This window comes from Condylostylus longicornis, unplaced genomic scaffold (assembly GCF_029603195.1).
Source record: "Condylostylus longicornis isolate FDR11 unplaced genomic scaffold, ASM2960319v2 ptg000038l, whole genome shotgun sequence".
NCBI lineage: Eukaryota > Metazoa > Arthropoda > Insecta > Diptera > Dolichopodidae > Condylostylus > Condylostylus longicornis.
This window is the reverse complement of record NW_026578007.1, coordinates 1,677,825-1,699,969: the sequence shown is the minus strand read 5'-3', so window position 1 is coordinate 1,699,969 and position 22,145 is coordinate 1,677,825.

Below are 22,145 nucleotides of genomic sequence, written 5' to 3'. Positions count from 1 at the left end.
AATATTGGCCCTTATTATGAAAAAAATATATCGTACGATACACGATATTTCTGATAGTATTGCTGTTAGAAATATCGTATATCGTACGATATATTTTTTTCATAATAAGAGCCATTATTAATAGTGTGGTAGATATACATAAACTCTATTTAAAAGCATTATTTTCAATAATATTGTTGAAGGGAAAAGTGCTACAATACAAACCATTGGTTTGACCCAACTTTATTCTTTAAAATCTTAAGCTTTATCGAATTTCTATAAAAGCAACAGTAATACAGAAATCGACCTCTAACCCAAAAATATTTAATTTTGTTTGTATAAATTTCCAAAAATAGCTTTTGCTTTTTCTTATAATATTTCGAAAATCTAAAAACAAGTTAAAAACTTAAATTGGTTAAGTGTTTGTAACGTTAATTCTTTTCTCCAATTTTAAGTACATTTTTATTTATAAACATTATTAACAATGCGTACAGCATAATATAATCTGCATATTCTATAAATACATTTCACACACCCATGTACACATACATTATACATGTTTCAATTCAAAGTACACATGTACATACATATAAACATATTAATAATTTCTACTTTTATTTTTGAAATTAACCGGAACTAATTTTATACGAATATTTGTGGCTGTACTTGCAGTGATAAAGTCTATAATGCCTAAGTAAGTAGAGAGATCTTTTTAATCTGATTACATTCTTAATTTTGACTGCCACATGCTAAAAATGATTACCCATATTACTATATAAGTTTATAAAATTATATGGAAGGTATGCATAACATTGTGTTGGTGTAATGTTGTTGTAAGTGTACATGCGTACATTAAACCTCAACCAATAAAAATATCATTTTTTTAAATTTCACTACATTTTCAGTTATTGCAAGTCATGAATACGTAAATAAGCAAATGAATTCCAATGAATTGAAAAACCGCGAACTTCATTATTTTACATTTAATCGATTATTATAAAAGTAATGTTTTATGTTGAGGCTTAAAGCTGATCGGAAAAGTGAATTTTTTCTTTTTTCGTCTTTCGTTTTTTAAGGTCAAAGTTTTTTTTCAGATCTTCAAAAAATGAAAACATAAAAATAAAAAGATATTAAGTTTTTTGGAAAGTACTTTTTATGTTGCATTTTTGTCGTCTTTCCCTATAGATCAGGTTATTGTTATTTTATGGTTATGTGTGTCGAAGAAACCTTTAAGAGTTTAATTGAATTAAAATAAAAAAAATATGAATTCCTAAATTACTTTTCACACTTTTTAACTCTGACTAAATTGAAAGAGAAATTTCTTTACTTAACATACGTATGACTTTACGCAGTAGGTACTCGTATGTGCAAGTTTGTTTTTTTAACCTTTAATTCTTGAACTTTTTCTGGAACAATAACTGCAATGAACACAGAAAAAATATTACAGTGTAAATTCAAACAATATTTTTCAATTTATTGTATTTTTTTCGTATTTTTAATATTTTTATATTGATTCCTTGATTCCATGTTAAAGAAATGTGACATTTTGGTTTATTTGAGATTATTCATAAATTTTCCGTGACTTCAATAATGCGCTTAGAACGTAAAGTATCACATTCCAAAAAGTTTAGTAACAGCTCTTAACATTGTACACTTTTCCTAAATGCGTTCTATACGTAGTGCATACGTAAAATAGAAGTAAATCGGGTATTAAAAAAATCGAGCACGCTTTTTTACATGTCGTATAAATGTTGCCAGAAAGAACAATATTATGAAATCTTGTAATTTATTATGAAATGTATATATTTTATTAAAAAAACAAATTTCCCGGACTTTTCAAACTTTACTTTTGTAAAAAGCAAAAAACATCATTCTATTTTCAATCAGATTTTGTCCAAAAGTCTTTATTGTGAAAATAAAGAATATTTAATGGCATTTTAAACACCTGAAATTGTTTTCCATTAAAAAAAAAATTATTGTTTTGTCCTTCAAGATTTTCACGTTCATTAATATTATTTTACAAATGTATGTATGTAGGTAGGCATATCATAAATTCAAGGGCTTATTTTCTTTCGAATCATTTATTTTTTTTTTAGAAAAAAAACAATACTCGTACAAAATGATGCAATTGAATTTGCAAACTTTGTTACAAAATTTTTTTCTTTTTTTATAGTTTCTATAGCTTTTGAAGAAAATTTAATACAACTGAAGTGCCGAAAAGATGCACCCAACAATAAAAATTTATTTTGCTTTTGTTTTTTTTTATTTATTATTTTTAAAAACTTCTTTTACAACTTTTGTTTTAAATTTTTGTTATTTCTGTTATTTGTTGCAATATGGCATATGTTGCAGCAAAAGAGAATTAAGTTTTTCGAATTATTTTCGTTTTTTCCAGATACGTTGAAGAATTTTAGAATTTTTCTATATTTTTTCATTTTTTTTATTCTTATTTTCCTTAATGGATTTGCAGAGGAATTTTTTAATTTTCAGAATATTGTGCAAAGGTATAATAAGGTAAAAAGTTGAGGAAAAATATTGCAATAAAACTTAAAATTTATATCTGCAATTGCAAAATCAAAATAGAAAAATATCTTAGGTAAATACAGTTATTTCAAGGATTAAATTTTTAATAACTTTTTTTCAAATGCGCTTTTTCACTTGAATAAATAAGCATAATAAATTTAAACTTTGTCATTTCCATTGGTATTTCGAACTTCAATATTAGAAAAAAAAAGTATTTAGAAGGGAATAACTTTAAAGTTTATAGTTTCAAAGTTAATCCTAATAAGATATAGAAGAGAAATTTTGAATAAATTATGAAATAAGTTAAAGATTTGAAAATACACTCCCTTAGAAAACAAAAAATATTATCAAAGAAAACTTGGTGGCTAAATAAATACAAAAACTAAACTAGAAATTGTGTAATGAAATTTAGGATCAATTTATAAAATTATTACAAAAATACTTTACTAGAATAAAGGGATGCCTCAGCTGGTGTAGCTGAAGTTTCAACTAGTTAGTAAAAAGCTTAAGTATCTCACGTTGGAGAGCGATGTATAGATTCGACGAATACGCACCAAAGGTTTATGTACACCTTATAGCAGTCGCCTTAATTAAACTTAATCTAGTCTAAGTACCTCACGAAATTGATTCATTAGAATATATTTCACATATTATTTACATTTAAAATGCTCAGTTAGTATATTATTTATAATTTGACTCACTAAATTTTCTTGTATGAAACTTATTTGTCGTTGTAAAATTTATATACATTTAAAGTTACTACATTCCTATTAATTAATTTTCAGTATAAAATAAAATGTCCATTCTATGCTATTCAACAACAGTGTAACAGCATTTATTGATTCTTTAGGTCAGCCTTTACCTATCAAGGCTTATAATTTTGAAATAAATGAACTTAATTTAAAAGAAAGCAAAAACTGTAAAAACGAGAAAAAATAGACTTGACCTTGTCAAATCTGTGACACCCGTACGAATTCGTTATCCTATATGACTATATTTCAGTACAGTGTTTTTCAAAATACTGTGTGAGCCACACTACTATTGAAGTTATATGGCAGCTACCAGAAAGAGCCAAGCAATTTTAACGAATTTTATCAAGCACATCGGCCTTACTAACATATTCGCTTGTGTGAAATATCAATATTACAGCTTTTATAGTTTCTGAGATATAGCCAAATAACTTTTAAAGTTGTACGACAGCTACCAGAAGGAGCCAAGCAATTATAATGACTTTTATCAAACGCATTGGCCCTACTAATATATTCGATTGTGTGAAATTTCAATTTTCAAAAAATCAATTTTTCAAATTTTTGATTTAATTAAACCGTATAACTAGATGAAAGACATGCCAACAGATCTGTCCTATACCTCACGAGATCCGTTATCAAGACGCTAAGTTAAACCACGGTATATGCTTGAATATGAAATTTGTTATATAGCTCCAGGTCAATTATTCAGTTAATAATTGTAGTATTAATATGTAGGTTCGAGCGTATTTATACATATACATATTATGTTTTTTGATAATTAATAATTTAAATAGTTTTCGGTGGTTCTAAAAAATTTGAATAAAAGTAACATAGCATATCACCATATATTTTATAACGGCCATAAAGTACCATATATTTTATATATATTGTACTTGAATATATTTTACCATATATTTAAATTTCTAATGTCAAAGTGAAGAAATTTATTTAAGAGAGCATCATCTACGACTCTCTTGGAGAGTTGAATTCTTTAAGTTTAAGCGTAAAACTCCTAAAACTTGTCATCATAAACAGGTCTAATAGTGTAACCTTAGGTTTCAAAGTTCAACCGGTGTTTGCTAGTTAAATTGGAATCATGGACGTGCCTATCCCATGCCTCCTCGTGGCTTCCGCTAGTAACCTATACTTGAACCACGACTAAGTTGCGAACTTTTTTGCCTTAAACACAGCTATTGTAAATAAAATAAATATAAATAACAGGGGCCTGGAAGATACCACGGTCACCTAGTATATATCAGCGTTCACACTCAACAGCGGATAATGAATATCAGCGGCACATCATCTACTGTTAATTGAACCAGGATTCGCACGAATATTTGTGTGAACTCCAGTCGCAAGACGAACAATAACGTAGATACTGTTGGCGACTCGTACCGCACTGATACCAGCTTTTCTCCGGTTTGTTCTGATCCGCCCCAGAACAACCGGTGTTGAATGGCACACTTTGATAGTATAATACTAAAGTGAATTTATATTCCTCTATATAAATATCACATTTGAGTAAAAAAGAACACGGCAGTGATTATGATATAAAAGACTATTCTAGCGAAAAACTCACAAATTGCGTAGAGTTAAAAAAAGTGCGCATATCACCCAAACCCTTAAAGTAGAGCATATAGCAGTGCGTTCTACCGGATTAAAGGTCAAAAAAAAGCTACTCAATTATATTTTCACTCCGTTATATTTTCAAAAGCGTCTAACAAATATTGGTACATTTTATAAAAACATGATGACTTTCCAACTTTTAATTTGATCTTTGAGTTAAAAGTTTCTTGTCCCATGACGTCACAAAATACGAATCCATTGTCTAGAATCACCATTTTAAGGGAAGACAAGAGAGTCTTTAATTAATACTAAAAAACATGTTCTTGTAATCAGCTATTATTCCATATTCAACTAAGCGTCGCATTGAAAATCATAATTTAATAAAGTTGGGTCACACAAATGGTTTGTAATGTAGCACCTTTCCGTTTGAAAAATTACTTTCATTCATATACGAATATATTGCAAATATTGCATATCTTTATGATGAGCAATGAAAACAATCTTTGAAATGAAGCGAAAAGCAAAATTAAAAAAGCGTGAACATAATGCTTGAATTTAAGGGCTGATTTCGTGAGTTATAAAAAATAATTTTATTTTTTAATGATATGACAATTACCGTTAGCTTTCTGTATTTATATAAATTTGCGAAAGTTTGCAGTTTCAGAAATATAAGGAGCCAAAAATTCAAATATTACAAATTTCGAGAGGCAATAACTTACTAGGGGTGGATGTAGAAAAAATGAACTATTTATTAATGTTTAAAAGTTGCTAAAATTTCAGACTCTTACAGCTTATGGTTTAGAAGAAAAATTATATCAAAAAGTTGATAAATTTTTGCGGCCATTTTGTTGTTTTAAAATTCAAATGTAGTATGCCGTGATAGAAGAAGCCCACCACTACTTTTCTTCTTTTGAGAATTTAAAAAAATTTTGTAGTGTTGTTACAATAAATAATAAAAATATGACTTTTTGGGGTCTTTGAGGGACTATAACTTTTAGAGGAGGAAAGATAAGCAAAAATTTTCTTCTACGAAAATAAGTTTGTAGTAAAAAACTATGTACGTATGCAATCTTACCTTTCTATCTTCAAGGGTGTAAATGTTTTCTAAACAGGACCACGGACAGACGGAGGGACGCACAGAGTGAAACTAATAAACACTTTTTTTCACAAATATTTTGGAAAAGGCTTAACTTATAAAATATTCCACCAAATTAATGGTACATTCTTAAATAAAATTTTATGCCATTTTACCCAGAATTTTTTTCAGCTTTAATTTTCATATATGTATATATTTAAATATGTATTTTATTAAAACAAATGACTCGAAATAAATTCAATTTAATTAAACACATAATACAGATAATGACATTAATAATAGCTTTATATAAATGTATATGACATAATAATATGCCAACTATATACATATAACTATATTTATGTATATATTTTTAAATTATATTGTGATAGAATAAATTTTAAAATCATCCTTTTGATAATACTGAAATATTCTGATTGAGTGTATCCAATAGGGAAAAATTAATTACAAAATAATAATGATTGTCTATGAATAAATTAATTTTCAATAAAGATAGCAAATAATTTAATCTATTCACAATAAATTGTTTAATTTTAAAGTGTTTTCAATAAAATCATTATTATTTTAACTCAATAATTAAATAAATATATTCAAAGAAATTATTTCAAAATTGACAAGATTTAGATTAAATGTACAACCAATTTTAAGTATGTATAAAGAAGGGGCACTTTTGATATTTATTTAAAAACACAAACATTACTTAATTTTTAGAATTTAATTCAGAGTGTTATTAAAATAAATTTGTAGCATAACTTGATCGTTTTGCAGGTTCAATAAAAATTTCGGTTTTTATCTGGAATAAGAGTTTACACAATTGATTTACAAAATTTTAAATAATATACAAAATTTGTTTAAATCATTAACGTATTATTTTTAGCCAATTACCCACAAATTTAGCCAAGGATACTGGTCGATCTCCAAAAAATTTTACCTCCAAGTGTATTTTTGCGATAATGCTATTTCTCTAAAACAAAATTTTGAGTTGGTTTTCTCCTTTAAAAACTTTATCGTAAATGTAAATTAAAATCTTCCCAACCAAAAATATACTTAATTATTTCTCTTAACTCATATAATAAGCCAAATGAATTCAACCACTTATATATGCTTATTTATTCAATCATTAGTTATTAATATATAATGCTTTCTTTATTTGATTTTCATGCGCATCCGAAAAGTGTGCAATAATTCATGCTTTTCAAATGACAACGAAATATAGTGCGCAAAGTATTTTGAGAAACTAAACTTGAACTTTATAAATTTCAATAGACAAGTTCAATAACTTAAAATTTCGAAATGTAAAATTTATGTATAAGTATGTGTATGCATACAACTTCAATGTTAAGTATTCAAAATGTTTATAATCATTTTATGTTAAGTGCATATCAAGTTTATTTGCTTTGAAATTTTCATACATTTTCTTTTCCATAAATTATTATCACTTCACCTTATTTGTTATTTAAGAATTATTTTACTTTATTAAACTCAAAAATGGACTTAATACTCGTATGTATAAGTTCATTATACAAATTAATTTTGTAACTTGTGCAGTAAACTATATAAATCTAATGTGAAACTCCAAAAATTTTTGAACTTAGCGATACTTAAATTACAAATTTTATTACAAATTTTAGAAATAATTACTCATATTTTTCAAAAGATTGCTAACATATTAAGTGAATATGGACAAGTTTCTAAGATTTTGAAAAATAAATCGTTGTTGAGAGACTTCTTGAGGTGATGAATAAGATAGCGCTATGTAAATATTGCTTCCTTGTTTTTATTTTTTATCTATTATAAGATGGAACAGTTTACACAATTTCATTATTTTTGGTTTCTTATTTTTCTGTTTTTTCAAATTTATTTCGATTTTACATCCGATTATCTGTACGGATACATAATAATTTTTGTAAGCATTATTATTTTTAAATTTTCTCTTATATTTCATATAAAAATGTCGACACAATGGCTAGACAAAATATTGTTACAAGACATAGTCGTATTTTAAGTAAAATTCATAAATTTGTTGTAAAAAATTGAATTTTGCTATATTTTTTTTTATCTTATATTTTTATATTTTGAAATTTTTTTAACTGATTGGACAACTATTATTGTAAATTACTTAGCTAGCGAAAGAAAACACATATTCTTTTAAATTTATTTTAAAGACATTAACCCCCTTTCATGGAAAGCTAATATTTTCTGTGTTGTTTTGTTTTCAAATCTCTACAAACTAAAGTGATAATATTTGATAAAAATGAAATTTATGAAGATTTAGATTTAATCAAATCTTTTCAATTTTGAAAGAGTAATATTAATTGACATTTGTACATAGATTTGTACAATATTGGAGTGAAGTTTATCACAATGGGGAATTCCTGTTGTGTTAAATCTAAAATAGAAGAAGCCAATCCAAAAAATTCAAACAAAAAGTTATGAAAACATCCCATCTTGAGTGTAAGTATTAATTGAGTGTAAGTATGATCATTATGGCACCCTCGTGATTTTTAACTTAAATACACCTTTATAAGTTTCCAAGGATGTTAATAGCTCATTTTTCATTTTCAAATCAATCAGATTAATTTTGTAGAATCGCTAAACTTATATTAAACCACCTCCATTCATAAGTCCATTTGGAACACATTGCGAATTGTCAGCGTATGGATCAAATTTTCACACAAACTTTTTCTAAAATTTTTGGGTACTGTAATGGCCTAATTAACATATTTCTGGTACACATTCAATAAAGTTGGGTTAAACCAATGGTTTGTATTGTAGCACTTTTCCCTTCAACAAGTGAAAATACTCCTTTTAAACACAGTCTATGTATACCTACCACACTATTGAGATTTTTTTCATTCATAAACGAAACTATTTCTAGGATTGCATATATTTAGGATGACGCATATATGCAGTCTTTGAAATAAAGCAAAAATTAACATAAAAAGGGGTTAACATAATGCTCGATTTTAAGGGTTAATTGCGTGAGTTAAGAAAAATAATTATATTTTTCAATATCATGGAATTTACCGTTAACTTTCTGCGTTTATAGAAATTTGAAAAAGCTTGTGGTTTCAGAAATATAAGGTACCAAAAAGTATAACTTGAGGAACGTGGAGATGGGAAAAAATTTTCTTCTGACGAAATAAACTATTTGTTATTGTATAAAAGCGGGTACACAAGTTGTGGAACCCTGAAACTCTAGCAGAAAAACGACATCAAAAATTTGGAAAAAACGAATTTTAGATAACGGGAAATTTGAACGCCCAGTTTGTTTTTTTAAAATTTAACTATAGTACGCTGCGGTAGCAAAAGCAAGCCACTGTATTTCTGCATTTGCAAAATTTGAAAACCGCTTAAGCTTTCACTGTAATAAATAGTTAAAAAATTTTTAGGGCTTTGAGGGGTGTAACTTCTAGAGGGGGGAGATAAGTAGAAATTTTATTCTACGGAAATAAGTTTTTGGTAAAGATCTATGTACATATAAAATTTCAGCTTTCTATCTTCAAGGGTGTAGAAGGTTTGTAAATATGTCCACGGACGGACAGAGTGAAATTAACAAGCAATTTTTTCAAAAATTTTTTGGAAAAGTTTGGCACTTTTTTTTAAAAAACACAGTTTTGATAGACTTCAGTCATTAAAAATAAATGTTTGTTTGCAATATTGTGCGAATGCTCTGTGTTGTATATTGAATACGAATGCTCTGTGTTGTATAGCAACGGAAGCGGGCTGCGGCTGGAATTCTAACTTAGAACTGTAAACATGAAGTCAACCTTAGCTATTTAATAGAATTTATTCGCGAATCTAGCTAAAGAAAATCATAAAATAATCATTTCAATTCAAATTCCACCCTTTTTAATTTTACTCTATCTCATTCAACCCTTTCGTATTGTAGGGGTGATGTGATTTCAAAGTTTATTTAAGTTCAAAAAATACCAACATTTAAAATTTAATTTTTTTTCGTGTTCAATTACTGAAAATTCTTGTTCCAAATGTATCACTATTTCGCACAACACATACAGAATATTGTAACTTACAGAATCGCGGTCGAATAATGCACAACGAATTGTTGGAGAGAAGAAATTGTAAGTTTTTATTATGCCAAAGCTAATAATAAAAATTTTTTATTGCAAAAAAATCTCTTGATTTGGGAAGCATGAAAACACGATCTTGTAGTACACAAATTTGTATTGCCAAGAATTAAGTTCAAAAAATCTCGGATGGTGATTTGTAATCTTTTAATAAACCTTACTTTCTTTTTGTAACATTTAAATTTTGTGGTGAAAAAGCCCTGATGAAGAAATCTTAATCCCATTTCGGTGAAATAGAACGCCTGCATTTCGATCTTACACCCATGTTTCTTTCCTTTTGCGTTTTAGCTTTACATCTCTAAAAATTATTCTCATTTAACAGCGTTACGTTACATTGGAATTTTATTTGAAATTATGTGAAGAAGGTTAAAAGAAACGACATCTGTACTCTATGATAGTAAAAATATTACGTTTACACTTGTTTTACAAATAAAAAAAAAATTAATTCATCTTCAATCAGTCATAAAAAGTAGAAACAGTTTTTTTAAAGTTCGAACCTGTGGATGAAACTTTCGTTTAAGATGCTATAGGAAAATTTTAGAGAAAAATAAGCCAAAACATTGTCTTAAAAACTAATAAAATTAAATCACATTAGTATTTAAATCTTTTGTTATATTCAATCACATTATCCCAGGAAGTCTAAAAGATATTGATAGAAGTTTCAGTGATTCAAAAATGTACAGGCTATATATTTGGGACAAATTAAAGAAAATAATGATGAAGAGAATATTGTAACAAAAACACAATATCGGCAAATATCAAAGATATCGGGAACACGACTATAATAAGAACCGTCGTTGATTTCCAAAAAAATTTAAAAGTACCCGCGATTTTTATCTTACCTGCATTATACAAGCATTATACCAGATACAAGTATTTTAAGCAGTTTTCCAAAAAAAATTTGAAAGGAAGTGTTTATTAGTAAACTCTAATAAATAGTTCATTTTATTAAAAGAAACTTTTTTTGCCTCCACCTCCTAGCAAGTTATTGCTTCTCGAAATTTATAAAATTTGAATTTTTGACGTTGTATTTCAAAAACAGCAAGCTTTTTCAAAAATGAAAGCTTTTTCTATGAACTTAAAAAGCTAACGCTAAATTCCCTTACATTAAAAAATATAATTATTTTTCTTAAATCAAGCAATTAACCCATAGAGTTGAACATTATGTTAACCCCACTTTATATTAATTTTTGCTTTATTTCAAAGACTGCATAAATCGTTCATCCTAACTGTATGCAATTCTTCAAATAGTTTCGTATATGAATAAATAATTTTAATAGTGTAGTAGTTATAAATAGATTGTTTTTAAAAACAGTATTTTCACTTGTTGATGACAAAAGTGCTACATTACAAACCAATGGTTTGACCCAACTTTATTTAACTTTAATAGAAAGTTATGCTTGTTTAATTTTACTTTATATGAGTTTGCAACTTATCAGAGTTCCTGCTATGTACAAGATGAGAAAACAGGAAAAAAGTAGCGCGAATAAAAATATTTGTATTTAAAGTAATTGACCTAAAATGGTGTAAAGCAATTTAATTTTTATTCAATTAATTTTACCGAAATAGGAACCCCATAAAAATGCGACTTGTCTGAGTAATCAAAATATACTTCATATATTTATTAAAGGTTTTACGAACGCTTATTTTAAAATCGCTTTTCTACAAAGTGTGTTTTTTCATTTACAATATAGTAATGTGCTATTTATATCGGGACAATGGCATAACATAAGGAAATAAAGTATGTAAGTAAGAATTGGGTAATGATTCAAAATACAAATAAAAATAATAATAAAAACCAGTTACATTAAAAGCAAAAATAATTTCATATAGAAAATCTAAAAACGAAATATTTTTCTCGCAAAAATATACTCCAGAAATATATTTCCAATTTACTTGTCGCATATGATTCATTAAGGACATCATGTGGGCTTTTTCGTATGCCCATACACATATGGAACAACATATTTAAAGGAAATGAAAACGGGAACGAAATTCGGAAAACTTTTTAAATGTTGAACAAAAAAAAAAACGGTTTTTTGAAAATAAAAGAATATTAAGAATAATGAATGAAAAATAAAAACAAATGTGTTAATAAAAATTTATTAGATTTTCATAAAGTCTATACCTAAAAAAAGAAGGAAATGAAAAATTGCCTTTAAATAAAAATGAATAGAACTTTCATCAGAAGAATCGTAATAACGATATTTCATAAATGAAATTTAAGTATGAGACTGATGTATTTACGATTAGAAAAATTAAAGAACTCTTTCATTTGCAATAAAAAACAACAAGTTCGAAATTCCTACTGAACATACTTTATTTACAATCACAGTACTTTCAATCTTATAAAAATGTAATATTTCTTTCTGTTTTATTTAACTGTCATTTTTCATACACAGAACACGGTTATCGCCTTCTATATTTTCACACATAAATCATTTTCTTTAAGAGAAAACATACGAGTTGTGAGAAAACTAAAACTAAAACAAAATTGTTGTTATTAAAAATGGTTTTAAAGCAATGGTTTCAAGAAATGGGACATTTTCCTAAACTGTTGAAAATTCTTTCTCTTGAAACGTTAACTTTTTGATAATGTTTCCTTATACTATTGGTAGGCTCAATATGAAATATAAAAACTTTTCACTATAATAAAAACAGCGACCATATTATATTATATTTTCTGATAAGAAAGCATTAATATTGTAGCCCTACAACTTTTAACTCCATAAAAATTAATTTTCAGAAAATGCAATTTTGTAAAATCCGGAAAGCAAAAACATGGAACATATCTCTTATCCTAGTGAATTACGTAAACCATCGTTCATTAATATCAATCAACGGTTTTCAAATTAAAGAGCAATGTCTAAAAATTACGGTGCAATCGATCCCTACATTAAAAAAAATGATTAAATTCTTGAAGCCGCTAATTCCAAATTAAGACTTTATACGACAGCCGTATCTGGATCCTTGACACCCTCCGGATGTCTGTCCTTAAGCTGCAGATCTGAAACCATCAGATATCAGAAACCAAGCAACAAATATATGAGGAAAACAACTATGAGTCTAGAACACATAACAACCCAAAAAGAATTAGCAAAACCGATTTTCTAGCAAGTCTAATCAAAAAAATGGAGGACAAGCAACAGAAATGCAAGAAGTACTGACATGAGACCCAAGGTGCAGCAAAAACTCTAGAAGTTCATTTTCATTTTCATTTCATTTTATTTATTTCAATTACTTATACTAATATTACAAAGGTATTCCATAGAATATTTATATTGCGTCTATCAACTGCATACTAGCATTGAATTACATAAAAAATAAACTAGATAATAAAACAGTTACAACTAAAAATGTAATGCAATTTAAGTATGTAAAGTAAAAAGAAATATGAAAAATTCCACTCTTGTATCAAATTAGGAACGTGTGAATGAAATCATACAATTGAAAACTTAAATAAAAATTAACTGTGATTGACTTAAAAACTAAGGCAAAAAAAAAAACAAAAAAAATACTAATGTGGGGTTGAACAAAGAAAAATTAAAATTAAATTTCTAAAATATCATACAATAGTACGAAAGTAAAATATAAAGGAAAAATCAAAAACAAAACATAATAAGATCAAGGGAAAACTAAAATATTTAACAAAATATTAAAAAATAATCATGTTGCATAGAAGTTAAATCTATAAAAATTTAGCGAATGACTTGCAGTAAATTTTCGATTTGGAAGTGGTCAAATTCAAACAACCAATATTTCAAACCTCGCAAAAACGTCGATAAGCACCTTTCGGATCTAATCGAATCAGGTAAATTATTAAAAAGTCTGGGCGCAATAATTGTATAAAAATGACTGAAATGCGATGTACGCGACCTAGGCACAATAACACGGTTCATGTTACTAATTCTAAGCCCATACCCCGCAACAGTCCGTTGATTTAGGTACCCAGACCTTTTGAAAAAAAATCCTCAAGGTTTTATAAAAATAGAGATGCCTAAGCGGAAAAATCTTAAGTGCACAAAACAAGGGGAAACTTGATGTAAGACGATTTACCTTTAAAACTATTCTAAGAAAGTGTTTCTGTGCCAAAAGTAAAGGTCTTATTCTGCTAGCATAAGCACCACCCCAGCATGTAATACCATATTGAAGCCTAGAACCAAAAACACCATAGTAGAACATTTTCATTACTTTACAAGAACAATAAGAGCTCAATTGAAAACCGTACCTTATAACCTTGTTTAAATACTTCTTTAGATAGCAGGAATGTTTAGACCAATTCAATTTATTATCAAAATTAAGACCTAAGTATTTGAAAGAAGAAACACATTCAATTGGAAAACAACTCATATCACAAGAACACAAATTATTAAAACATAAGTTATCAATAGAAGTTGGAACCATTGGAAATTTTTTACAATTAGGAGAATGGTAGTAAAGATCACTTACATATATCACGAAAATTGCCAGTTAGACTAAAAAGCATATATTTAGTCTTTGAGCTTATAACAAGCCCATGAGTGTAAAACCATCTTCTAATTAGGTCCAAATCATAGTTGATATCGCTAAATACACTGAAACGATTACTACAACTGTATGAGAAAAAAGTATCATCTGCAAAAGCAGTCGGATGACCCTTAAAACATTGAATTAATAGTGAATTGATAAAAACAAGTAACAATATTGGACCAAGAACCGAGCCCTGCGGTACACCCATATGTACATTAGATACACCACTGTATGAATTAGCAACTCTTACCTTCTGTTTTCTATTCGAAATAAAAGATTCAAACCAATTTAAAACAAATCCCCTGAAGCCTGCATTAAATAATTTATGAAGTAAGTGTGAATGTTGAACTGTGTCAAATGCCTTAGCAATGTCAATAAAAATTGCAGCACACGTATTACCAGCATTTAAACCATCACAAATCTCTGTACAAAACTTCAGCAAAGCATCCTCGGTACATTTTCCTTTTCTAAAGCCGAACTGATTATTTAAGAAAAAATTTGTTTTATTTAAAAAATTCAGAATTCTATGCTTCATGACCTTTTCAAACACTTTCGAAATGGGGGAAAGAATTGAAATGGGTCTGTAATTAGCTGTCTCTAAAGTGTTACCTTTCTTAAAAAGTGGAATAACTACGGCTGTTTTAAGATCATTAGGAAAATTACCAGTATAAACACTTGAATTAAAAATATGGCATAAAACATCAACAATAAGAAAAGATATCTCTTTCAAAACATTTCAAGACAGTAAATCTGATGACTTAGAGTTCGAGCTTTTCAAACCCACTATTAATTTATGAATTTCTGATGCCGTAAAAGGTTCAAAAAAGAAACTTTCACGGCCATATGTTTCAGGAATAATATCTGACGAAACCCAATTACGATCAAGAATTTCACTACAATCTATACACAACAAATTTTCACCAACACTATTAAAATGTTTACTAAAACAGTTGGAAACTTCAGAAGGATTACTTAAAATAACAGACTCCTCTTCAAGCACAATATCAGGATCTAAAACCATATCTTTATTTAAAATAGAATTCATAATTTGCCATTCAACTTTAGAATTACCCCTATTTGCATTCAATTTACTAAAGTAGTAATTATCTTTTGTATTCTTAATTTTAACCTTAACGTTTTCGCATAATTTTTTATAATAAGAAACTAAACGAACATTATTTGGATTCTTTTTAACTTTTGGACGTAATTTATTTCTTTTTTTTAATAAAATTAATAAGATCATTTGTCATCCACGGCTTCAATTTTTTTTCCCTATTACGTATCATAACATTAGTACTACAATTCGCAATGTGTTTCATAAGAATATCATAAAAGATCGAATAAACAACCGAAGTATCATCCACAATATAAACATCAGACCAGGATTCAAACAACAAAGCTGTCCTCAATTTATTAAAATCAATTTTTTGAAACGAATTCTCATAAATATAATTATTAGATCGAATCACAGACGAATATTCAATTTTTAAACTTAACATGGAATGGTGAGTTATACATAGGTTCAAAACTTCACCAAAAATCAAAAATTTATTATTATTACACAGTCTCATAAAGATATGGTCAATGCAAGAACCAGAAACTGGCCGGGTAATTTCTGAGATTATAGATTCAAGCCCTAACGAAGACAATAAAAGAAGATAATCATCAATTTCTCTGCCCTGGGACAAGATGTTAATATTGAAATCCCCCAGTAGAAACAAATTTTTGCAAGTGATATCTGATAAGAAACTAAAAAATTCTGTATTAAATTCTGTAATTTCAAGATCTATGTAATCTATAAACTCCGACGAAGCAATATTCAATATTATCAATGGCTCATCGTTAACAGATTGCCGGCGCTGCCTACTGCAAATGGAGCATGTACATATATGATGTATTGTTTTTACTTTTTATTCATATAATCAATCTAGTTTTGAGACAAATTAGCACAATGAGCATGCAATACACCGTTGCAGTCACCACATTCAATAGCAAGAGAACTAGGTTGAACCTTACCGCTACAAATAGCACATGTTGGTAGCATATTGAATCTAAATAATTTTCCTTTATTTTGTACTTAATGAAGTAGAAAGATCTTATCACGAATTCAAAGATGCAGAATATAATATTAGTATAAATTATCCAATTGAAATTTTCAGTGCAATTATACTAAAAATAAAATTTATTTATTTAAGAGAAAATTCAAGTAGCTCTGGACCCCACAAAACTACATGAAAAACTGAACTACATGAAAACAGTTTTATAATTTCTTTTACTAAAAAATTGAATTTCAAAATTTTATAAACTTCCAGGCTATACTAAATTAAGAGTTAACAATAATATAAACTTCAATTATAAAAATTCTTGAAAAAGAGTCTAAAACATGTAATTGTTTTGTTTTTAATTTCCTCCTAAAATAAAAAAAGATATTATCAATGAGTCCATTTCTTTATACACATACCAGGAAAAAACTTTTCCTTAATTTTCTACATCTATTACATTTAAACTACATTATCGTTTTTTTTTTATTTTAATATTTTCAAAAATTTAGCAAGTTAACATAATGTTTTTTGTGGTTTAAACCCTTGTAAAAACTGTAACAAATTAAAATGTTTTAAAAATTGAATATACAGGGTGATTCTGATAGGTACACAACAACATATGTATGTCATTGGTTAGAGGATCGAAAATGGGTAAAACTTTTGTTTCGGACTAGGTGTCAAAATCTCAAGGGTTTCCGAGTTCCAGGGACTTTAACGAATTTTCACGAAATTTTTACTTATCCACTTTCGTTAATGGAATTAAAATAGTCATGCTGTTTGCTTTTGTATTTTATGTACCTTCGGAATATCAAGCATCCGAACTTTAGGGAAAATCAAATTGTTCACTTGTTTTATTTTTCAGTTATATTTTAACCAGATAAATTCGTAAGAAATTTTTTAAAACCTTTTTATGGAATTTAGCCCAGCTTAAGCTTTAATTTAATTATTCGAACACTAAAAAATATTTTATGGTATAGGAAATATAGCACAAAAACCATTTCTATGTCAAAATTTTAAAGACCATACTTTACATTATTTTTTATTTTTTATTGATTTAAAGCGCTGTAATTATCAACTATTATTAATTTTTGATGACAAAAGTCACTCGAAAAAACAGTCGACATTTTTAAGAGCCTTTATTTTGATAAAAAACTTGAATTTTAGTGTTTTTATTGAAATGAACAAATAATAACAAAATTGAAACGAAATTTTATACAATCTTTTTAATTGAAAAACAAAAATTGAATTTAAAAAATTTGTAATTTTTCAAAGGAAAAAGTAGAATTTTGTATTAGGAAAAACAAAAAAAAATCTAGTAATCAAAAAATTTTTTTCGAAACTTTTCTTGGTAAAGAAAATTGATAGGTTTTTTATTTTTGCCAATTTTTGTAAGAAATGGTACCTATATGGTTTGAAATTTTTAAATGCATTTCTCTCAGATTGGGTGCAATTTAAAAATTTGGAAAAAATATTTTCGAAATCTGGGCACCATTTGCCATCTGAAGTTATTAAAATTATGCAGTTGGAGCGAATTTTTAAAGATATTCCATATAAATTTTGACATTTGGTTTAATTGAAAAAATTTTTTTTTGATAGGAAAACTTAATTTTATTGAACAAAATGGAGTAAGTAAATGAAAAAAATTTCTTACGAATTTATCTGGTTAAAAAAAACTTGAAATGAAACAAGTGAAAAATTTGATTTTCCGTAAAGTTCGAATGCTGAAGGTACATAAAATACAAAAATCAAACAGCATGAATATTTTAAGCCCTTTACTAGTCCTTTTAAAAACTATTTGCTTAAAATTCCTTTCTTTTTCGAAGCGAAAATTATAATCAAAAAATTAATTAAAATCCCTGGAACTCGGAAGTCCTTGACATTTGATACCCAGTCCAAAACCAAAATTTTAACCATTTTCGATCCTCTAACTAATGATATACGTTGTTGTATATCTTTCTAAATCACCCTGTATATGTACATAATATGCGCATGTTATTCCAGAACTCTATTTACTTACTCTTTAAAGCTGTTTAATAAAAATTTGAAGTTACATTTTTCTATTTGTACTCTCTATATGGTTTTCATACAAATGAGTTAGAAAAAATGTCTCATTCATTCTTATAAATTATATTATATACATATGTACTCGTATGTATGTATGTATAAAAACTTTGTTAAACGTTAGTCAGGATAAAAAGTGTGTAACCACCAGTGTTCCCACTCGATAAAAACAAAATGTATCTAATTTCGAGAAAAAAATGTCTAAAATATCCAACCTCTTTAAGTAAAATTATACTAAGCCGTCTTATTTTGTAGAAATTAACTCATAATTAATATTAATTTGCTTTATTCAACATTGTGAGTTTTGTTATTTATAATTATCACATACAACTTCTATTACATTTAAAATGTAAAAGTTAAGGTCAGAAAATAACTACATATGTATAGGTTCTGTAGTTGTTGAACTATGTGGTAAAGACGATTCGCCATGAAAATGAACAAATTTAAAAAAGTATGTGCAGCCAATACATTTTCTGTTACACCTGGCTTACACCAAAATATTTCTTTTAGGAAGAAGCAATATTAAACATACAAGAAATCGACCAAGGAATTCTATGGAGTGTGCAAATGCAATCTGCAATACGATCATTAAAGCTCTTGATACATCTCCTCTGTACGTTTATATTTGAAAAGAGTTTTGCTCGAATGCGAAAACTTCAGAATAAGTCAATAAAATACATTCTCGGTATAAAAAATTATACAAATAAAGTTAATATTAAAATGTTCATAGTGGTCATCAACTCATCTATTGAAACATTTTGTATTCTTCCACGCAGTATAACTTTAAAATAAATTGTTAAAACTAATAATTGAAACATCTCCTAAATAAAGTATCAAAAAATGTATATGTTAATTAAAGGAATAAATAACCAAATTATAGTTTTAAATATCTTTGATTAGATACTTCCAATTATTTATCCGAACAACGACTACCATAAGCTCGGTTTGATACTAAAATAATTTACCGTCTTTGTCGGGAAAATTAAGACTCTTTAGCATTTTTCCCAAAAATTTTTGAAAAAAAATGCTTATTACTTTCACTTTGTCCGTTATATGAACATAAATCTTTGCTAGAAACTTACTGTAGAAGAAAATTTTTACCTATCTCCCCCATTTTAAAAATTAAGTATGCATTCCTTGAAGTAGTTTCGTATATTATTGATTGTAATTTTAATAGTGCAAAAGGTGTACATAGATTGTTTTTAAAAGCAGTATTTTGACTTTTTGAAGGGAAAAGGGCTGCATTACAAACCTTTGGTTTGATCCAACTTTATTTGTTATTTATTTCGTAACCCTTAAAAAATATTTTTTTTTATCCTTTATATTTTTCAACTTATTTTTTCTATTTAAATAATGTTACGTTTATTTGGAAAGCAAAAGACCGTGTAATTTAAGCATTTCTTTTTTTTGGATTTACAATTTGGATTTATTTACGCATATTCACACACTATAGAAACTTTTATTCAACTTATAAAAATTTGAGTTATAAAAAAAAGGATATTCATTTTTCAAAAACTCTAGTTGCTCATATTAACTCTGCGACAATAGTACGGGAAATGCTACTTATATTTGTATGATTGGTTCTCAAGCTACTGTATCCATTGTACCCAACAGAAACAAAGCTCTGACCTCTGTTCTATATTACTATAAAACATTGTTGTAATTTGATGAACTTAGCTCGATAAATTTTTGAAATAAGCTAGAACAACTCAAATTCTACGCTGATAAAAATTTTCTAGTCATCTTGATTTTTCAGCATTGCAAAGAAAATAGCAAATTTATACATTTTGTTCATTGACAAAGAAATAGAAAGTTCTGAATATGATATCGAATACGTAAACTAAATCTGGATTAAAGCTATCTAAGATCATTGGCAAGTAAATTTAAATAAGCCAAACATTATTTCATTCTAGATTTCATCACAAACTTTTTAGATTTTGAATTATTACTCCCTGCATTTGAACAGAATTCTCGTGACTTAAAAAAACTCTAGAAAATAATTTAAAAACACTTATGTAAGAAACTGTTTTAAAATTAAATTTAAGGATTACTTAAATTGTTGGATGTAGTAGTAATTAATTGCTATCTTATGTTTTTTTAATTGTAAATTAATATCGTCTGAAATTCAATCAAATTTTCTGGTTACAAATCTCAATTTTGAATAAAATAAATTTTGCACATTTGAAACCGAATGTCAACTTTAGAATGCGTTAATATTAAGGAAAAACTAGAAAACTATTCAACCCGAAATACTTTTATACCATTTTAGGAAGTTCAGTTTTGTTTTAATTTTTCTCACCAAAGACCAAAAAAGGAAATACTAAAATAATCATTAAGAATAATATGCTTTCCACACAAACGTTTCTGTAATTTTTATTAGGAATATTTTAACATGCGTATGCTATTTTTCCACTAAAATAATAAAAGTATTATACACAATAAATTGAAAGAGAAAAAGGATACAAAGGGTCTTAAACAAATAACAAAGTAAAATATTAAACTTGAAATATGATGATATTCGAATAAAAAAAAAATTCTTTGCAAATGCTGTGTAAACTCATGTACACACGCACACATGTGAAAAGAAGAGCAAATAAAATTTTCTACTAAATTAAAATATTTTAACATTTCAAATTAAACAACAGAAGAAAAAATTATTTATAAACATATAAACTTTAGCTTTTGATGTATTAAACAAATACAAACAAAATTCATTTGCAAGAAAAATATGTTTTTAAGGAAGGAGTCTTCTAAAAGTTCCAAAAATAAAAGCCATAGAAAAGCTAGTAAAAAAATCGGATTTTCAATTAATTTCAAAGGCCGTTTTGTCATTAATCTACTTATTCTTTTACCTTCTACTCTTCTTTAATAGTATAGAAGAGTATAGAATAGTACAGAAGAAGCAAATTTCTACTTTTTTACGCTTGCAGAATTTTCCATATCGGTGCAGTAAACAGTAAAGAATGGCATTTTTGGAATTTGTGAGGGTAAAACTATTAAGGGGTCGATAGGTAAAAATTCTCTATAGGTAAAAATCTGTTTATATTGGAAATTTCAACTTCCCACATTGTTATAAAAGTTTTGTGAACAGATGCTTGGACGGAAAAAATATACACTATTTTTTCCTAACTTTTTTTTTTTGGAAAATTGCTGAAAAGGATGGAAAAAAATGAGAAGCTTCTCTTTAAAATTTTACAAATAAACTTTTTTGCAAATTAACAAAGATTTATTAATGCTGATTTTCTGTTGTTGTTCCTACTTTTACAAAATGATGAAATTTTTGAACAAACACTTGAATACTTTTTATGAGGCATTGTGAAACTTTGCCATTATTATGGTTTCATCCTCATTCTTAAAATAGTTTTTTTAATTAATGATTTCCAATACTTGTATAATAACAGAAATATTAAATTCCAATTATTTTTCATTCGTTATAAACAAAAAATTTTAAATTAAATTTTCTCTCTTTACTTAAATCAGTGTATTGCATTAATTTTAAATAAAGGATCTAAGTAATATACGCTATCGTTGT